The 6,321-nt window shown below is 47.6% G+C and overlaps 1 pseudogene; it reads left to right on the top strand.

Moving 5' to 3' along the window:
- The first annotated feature begins 381 nt into the window (after positions 1-381).
- Positions 382-3,553, top strand: LOC128456657 (uncharacterized; annotated as a pseudogene).
- The last annotated feature ends 2,768 nt before the right edge of the window (positions 3,554-6,321 follow it).

Raw genomic sequence — 6,321 nt, forward strand, 5'->3', positions numbered from 1 at the left:
CGGCACAGTCGCCCCAGCAAACTCAGGCCCACACCAGTCAGCTTATATCGCATCTGGCGGCACTGGGTTTTGCGATAAATTGGGAAAAGAGTGTTCTGATTCCAACTCAGAGAATCACATTCATAGGACTGTTCCTCGATTCAGTCACGTTCAGAGCGCGTCTGTCCGCGGAAAGGATAAAAGCTTTCCAAGCTTGTCTGGCACTTTTTTGCAGGGGGGCGTTGCTAAAATTCAGGTCATGCCTCAGACTTTTAGGGCTGATGGCCTCAGCTCTGGTGGTCATTTCACTAGGTCGTTTACACATGAGACTAGTATCCATGGCCTGCGTCCACGCCCTGCACCCATGGAGATGCACAAGGTTTTCTGACCAAGGGCGTTGCCATGGGAACGGTCATTGCACGGAGGGTGATTACAACAGATGCCTCTCTTGCGGGCTCGGGGGCCACGCACGAGGGGAGAACAGTGAGCGGAACTTGGAGTTTACTAATGCAGTTTGCGCACATAAATTGTCTGGAACTGTTGGCTGTATCTTTGGCACTGACACATTTTCTGCCCCTTCTCAGAGGGCAACATGTTCTGGTCAGAACGGACAATACCACGGTGGTGGCATATATCAACAGACAGGGGGGGCTGCGCTCGCGTCATCTTCACACATTGGCACACAGACTGATAGTGTGGAGCAGTTCTCACCTGTTGTCCCTCAGGGCAACACATGTGCCGGGCACACGGAACTGGGGAGCGGATTTGCTCTCCAGGGTCAGCCCTCGCTACAAGGTTTGGAAACTCCACGGTGAGGTGGTAACGCAGATATGGAGAAAATTTGGCCGGGCTCAGGTAGATCTCTTCGCATCAGAAGAAAACGCACAGTGTCCCATGTTCTACTCCCTGACCGGCCAGAACGCCCCGGTGGGGGGGGATGCGATAGCTCACGAGTGGCCACAGGTTCTACTGTACGCTTTCCCCCCGTTAGAGCTGATCACACCTACTCTGGCCAGAATGCGGGAGAGGGGTCATGCCTTAATCCTTATAGCTCCCCGCTGGCAGGGAAAATACTGGCTAGCGGAGATATACCAGCTGTTGTGCGCTCGGCCGTGGCCGCTGCCTCTACGGAGGGATCTCCTGTCACAGGCTCACGGGGAGATTTTTCACCCTCATCCAGAGCGCATGGCTCTATGGGCTTGGGCCGTGAGAGGCTGAATCTGACCACAGCTGGACTTCCACAGAGTGTCATCAAAACCATTCAGAGCGCCAGGGCCCCTTCTACACGCATTGCATATGATGGCAAATGGCGTGCATTTGAGGATTGGTGCACAAAAGCAGGTGTGGAGGCTTTTCAGAGCCCTACGGCTGGCATTTTGACATTCCTACAGGAACTTTTGGACAAGGGTCTGGCTTTCTCCACGGTCAAAGTGTACTTAGCCGCTATTTCAGCATGTCACATAGGCTTTGGTGGCCAAACGGCAGGACAGCATCCTCTCGTTTGCCAGTTCATGAAGGGCGCACGGCGGAAGCGGCCGGTGTCAAGGAGCTTAACCCCACCGTGGGATTTCACACTAGTGCTCGAAGCGCTATCTGGCGCACCTTTCGAGCCACTGCAGCAGGTAGAGCTTAAAATGCTCTTGTTTAAAATGGCTCTCTTACTGGCGCTGACATCTGCAAAGCGCATAAGCGACATTCATGCACTGTCAGTGAATCCGTCATGCATGCGTTTTTTTAGGGGGGATTTAAAGGTTTTTCTCAAACCAAATCCCGCGTTTGTGCCAAAGGTTAGCATATCGCCCTATTGAACTGTCGGCGTTCCATCCTCCACCGTTCTCCACACTGGAGCAGGGACGGCTGAATGCGCTCTGCCCGGTGCGCGCATTACGCGCTTATGTGGACCACACATCTGGCTTCAGGAAATCAGAGCAGCTGTTTGTGTCCTGGGCTACGTCACACTTGGGGAAGCCTCTTACGAAGCAGCGTTTGTCATGCTGGATTGTGGAGGCAATTGCCACAGCCTATCATTGCAGGGGATTACAGCCCCCCATAGGTCTGCGCGCTCATTCCACTCGGGGAATGGCTGCGTCATGGGCACTGTTCCAGGGTGTGCCTGTTGAAGAGATATGTGAGGCGGCCAACTGGGCAACACCTCATACCTTCACCAGATTCTATAATCTGGATGTCACTGTACCTACATGGTCTCATACAGTTCTGAGCGTGGGGTCAGTCTCAAATGTCCCTGTCTGACTGACGGATTGTTTCGTTGGTTATTGGTCTTTGAGATAAGCTTATCTGGCAATACGGGAGTCGCTATATCCCATAGTGAGATACCGAAACGAATGTTGAAAGAGAACTTGAGGTTAAGGAGTTAACCCCCGTTCTCTGAAACATGAGTGAGGTATCTCACCAGATCACCCTCCTTGCCTGGAGCGAGGAAGAGGTGTGCTTATTTTTTAGACTAAAGGCGATGACGTGACATCCGGTCTTATATAGAGTAGGAGGTCCCTCCTCTAGTGACAGACGTCACGTCCGCCTGCCAGTTACGACTGGCGGAGTGTAAAATTGCTTCTGGGGGACAGCGCGGAGGGCGTGTCCCATAGAGAGATACCTCACTCATGTTTCAGAGAACGGGGGTTAACTCCTTAACCTCAAGTTCCTCTTTGCCAATCTGATCTCCTTAGTCAGTGTGTTTCTGGCCTGGCTGAACAGGATCCTGTCCCCGCTCCTGAAGGCCTCCTCTTTGGCTTGACGAAGCCGCTTGAGCTTTGCTGAGAACCACGGTTTATTGTTATTAAAGATGCAGTACGTTTTGGTGGGTATGCACATGCCTTCACAAAAACTGTTATATGACGTCACAGTGTCCGTGAGTTCGTCCAGTGATGTAGATGCAGCCTCAAAAACAGTCTGTGCAGTCAAAGCAGGCCTGTAGCTTCAGCTTTGACTCATTGGTCCATTTCCTCACAGTTTTCACCACAGGCTTTGCAGATTTTAACTTCTGCCTGTAGCTTGGAAGGAGATGAAGCAGGCAGTGATCGGAGAGTCCCAAAGCTGCACGGGTGACACAGCGATATGCATTCTTCAGTATTGTGTAGCAATGGTCCAGTGTGTTTTTTTCCCTGGTGGGACACTTAATGTGCTGCCTGTATTTTGGCAGTTCAAGGCTGAGATTTGCTTGGTTGAAATTCCAAAGAATAATCAGAATAGAGTCCGGGTGTTTTCTCTCCGTGCTGGTTATCTGGTCAGCCAGGTGCCACTGTGCCTCACTAACGCAGGCTTGAGGTGGTATGTACACGCCGACCAGAATAAAGGAGGAAAACTCCCGCGGTGAGTAAAATGGTTTGCAGTTTATGGAAATGGCTTCTAGCTGAGGAGTGCATATTTTCCATAGCACTGTGGCATCCATACACCAACTTTCGTTGATGAAAAAGCAGATTCCTCCTCCCCTCGTTTTCCCCGTTAGTTCCGTAACGCGGTCCGCGCGGTGGAGTTGGAAGCCCGGCAGATGAAGGATGCTGTCAGGGATGCACTCACCAAGCCAGGTTTCAGTGAAGCACAGGGCAGAAAGTCCTGAAAAATCCCTGTTTATCTTCTTTAGGAGCAGCAGTTCATCCATTTTGTTGGGCAGAGAGCGGACGTTTGCCAGGTGTAAAGCCGGGAGCGGAGTCTGGAACCCCCGCTTTCGCAGTCTAATCAGCACTCCAGCGCGCTTCCCTCGCCTACGTCTCCTCCAAGCTCCACAGAGAGCTGCGGCTCCTCCGACCAAAATCTCCAAAAAAGTGTCTGGGTATGTAAAGTCCGGTGAAAGGGTCCGCGGAATGGAACGTCGGACATTCATAAGTTCTTCTCTAGAAAAAGTAATCGTAGAGGGAGTGCTGAAGACCGTACAAATAGACAAAAACATGAAAAGAACGAGAGAGCGCAACACCGTGGCCGCAATGCGCGGCGCCAGGAAATTTTGGTTTAAGTAGTTGTTATTTCCTGCATTCTGGGATTTTTGGGTAGTATGCTAAAGATGTGCAATACCTGAATTGATTCTGATTCATGTTCATCTGATCATGACTTGTAGGGCCTTCTAGACTTAAGCTGAACATTCACCCAGAAAACTATTGTTGTGCCTCAATGACTGTCTATGTACCACAATATAGCCTAACTAATAGACCTGTGTTTAAGATTTGACCTAGGTAGGTGGATTGAAATTTTGATTACAATGGTATTCAACTAATTCTTAACTTAAACCTAACCTATATTGTTAATACTTGTATTCTTAAGAGCAGTTAATGATTTATGTTCAGCAAAAAATGACAAGATTAGTTAGGGAGAAATATTTTTCATTATTCAAAGCCTCCCACCACACATTCCATCAAACAAAAAAGTGCAACAAATACAGTGCTTAAAGTGCTTAAACAGTAGCCTTTTTAAGCAATACAATGGATCAACCCATGACAAAAAATAGATAAAGAGATAAATCAAACCTTAACTCACTTTAATCCCCCTCATGCAGCTTTGGCGGTGTTATGTGCCACATGACAAGGACAACCATGAATATAGGTGTTGGGGTGTTTTTGGAGCATCCTAGAGGCGATGGAATTGTGTGGTCGGATGTTCACAGCTGCATTGTCAACTGAGAGAGCAACGCAGTTCTCCCAAGGGATACCATGCTCCTCTAGGGTGGAGTTAATCTTGGCGAAGATCTTGCTTGCTGTCCCACATGTCTTCCCACTTGTTATGCACATGCTAAAAAATTGGTGGACAACTTTCCTTCCCATGAAGACCCGGACAGTAAGCGGGTTCATCTTTTGCACTCCTATAATGACGAGTTAGAATTATACAAATGTACATTTTGTTCGATGTTTACACAAAGCAAATGTTTTGCAAGATTCAAGATTCAAGATTGTCCAATGTACAACAATAACATTAAGCAGTCGCTGGCAGTGAAATGCTTGAGTCTCAGGCTCTCTTCTAGCAATGCTCAAGTAATTACAACCTATAAAATAGAAATAGTATAAAATAGAATAAAATAGAATATCAAAATTTAAATAGAAAATAAAGTATATATATCTAAATATATATTTAAACAGCTGAGGAGAAAATAAAACAACAATAGTGCAAATATGCAAATATGTCACTTAGAGGAGTTTAAAAGTCTTATGGCCTGGGGGATGAAACTGTCTCTGAGCCTGGTGGTGCGGGCCTGGATGCTGCGGTACCGTCGGCCAGACGGCAGCAGGCAAAAGTGTTTATGGCTGGGGTGAAAGGGGTGTTTAATAATCCGGCTGCTCTTCTTCCTGCACCGCTGGGTGTAGAGGTCCTCTATGGATGGTAGCGCCGTCCTGGTGATGTGCTGGGCAGACATCACCACCCTCTGTAAAGCCTTACGGTTCAGGGCGGTGCAGCTGCCATACCAGGTGGTGATGCAGCCAGTCAGGATGCTCTCTATGCAGGGGCGCCGAAAAGGGGGGGTAAAGGAGACGGATTCTAGGGGCCCATGATGGAGGGGGGCCCAGAGAGGCCCCTAATGATGATGAAATTATAATACAGAAAAAATAATGACACTAAGTTATTAACTAACATATAATCACACATGTTTTATTTTCCATGTCCTGGTAACAATTCCTTTATTTGTTTTGGAAGCATCAACCCCTGCAGGGCCCCCCCTTCCCCCCCTTCCCCCCCTCTATTTACGTAAAATGTTTCAGTCCGACTGGATCAGCTGCAGCCGGTAGCGCACCGGCGATTTGTCACAGACAGCGCGCCACAGCGGGCAAAGCGGAGGAGACAGCAGTATGCCTCAAAAATCAGGCAGCCAAAAAAGAAAGGAAAATAAATTAAGAGAGGAGAAGGAGTTGAAGGGTCGACAATATATCACCCAGTATTTCCAAAAAAAAGGTGGGTTTGTTGTGGTGGAAAGTTATGGATATTAACTTTGTCTGTGGTCTATAAGCTAGCTCACTTTTCTCACCATGTTAGCTCAAGAAAACTCTGGATTTTTACATTTTACTGCTATATTAGTTAAATAATCAATCCAGTCAAACATTTATCAAGCTGTTCTTATTCAATAATAGTTGATCTCCCCTCTGTCAAAATGATGCCTCATTCTGAACAGAGTCAAGTGCACCAGAAGCTGCAGCAGCTGTCTGTCAGCCCCCAACTCCCCCTGCCCCTGAATCAGCCCCAGTGCCCCCACATGAGGAAGGAGGTGAGCAGCTGTGTGTGTTGAAATAATAATAATAATAATAATAATAATAATAATACATAATATAATACAAAATATAATACATTTTACTACAGTCTCAAAACAATACAAAGATGAAGGTAATTCATTAATTAAAATGAATTAAA

Source organism: Pleuronectes platessa, chromosome 15 (genome assembly GCF_947347685.1).
Source record: "Pleuronectes platessa chromosome 15, fPlePla1.1, whole genome shotgun sequence".
Classification (NCBI taxonomy): Eukaryota; Metazoa; Chordata; class Actinopteri; order Pleuronectiformes; family Pleuronectidae; genus Pleuronectes; species Pleuronectes platessa.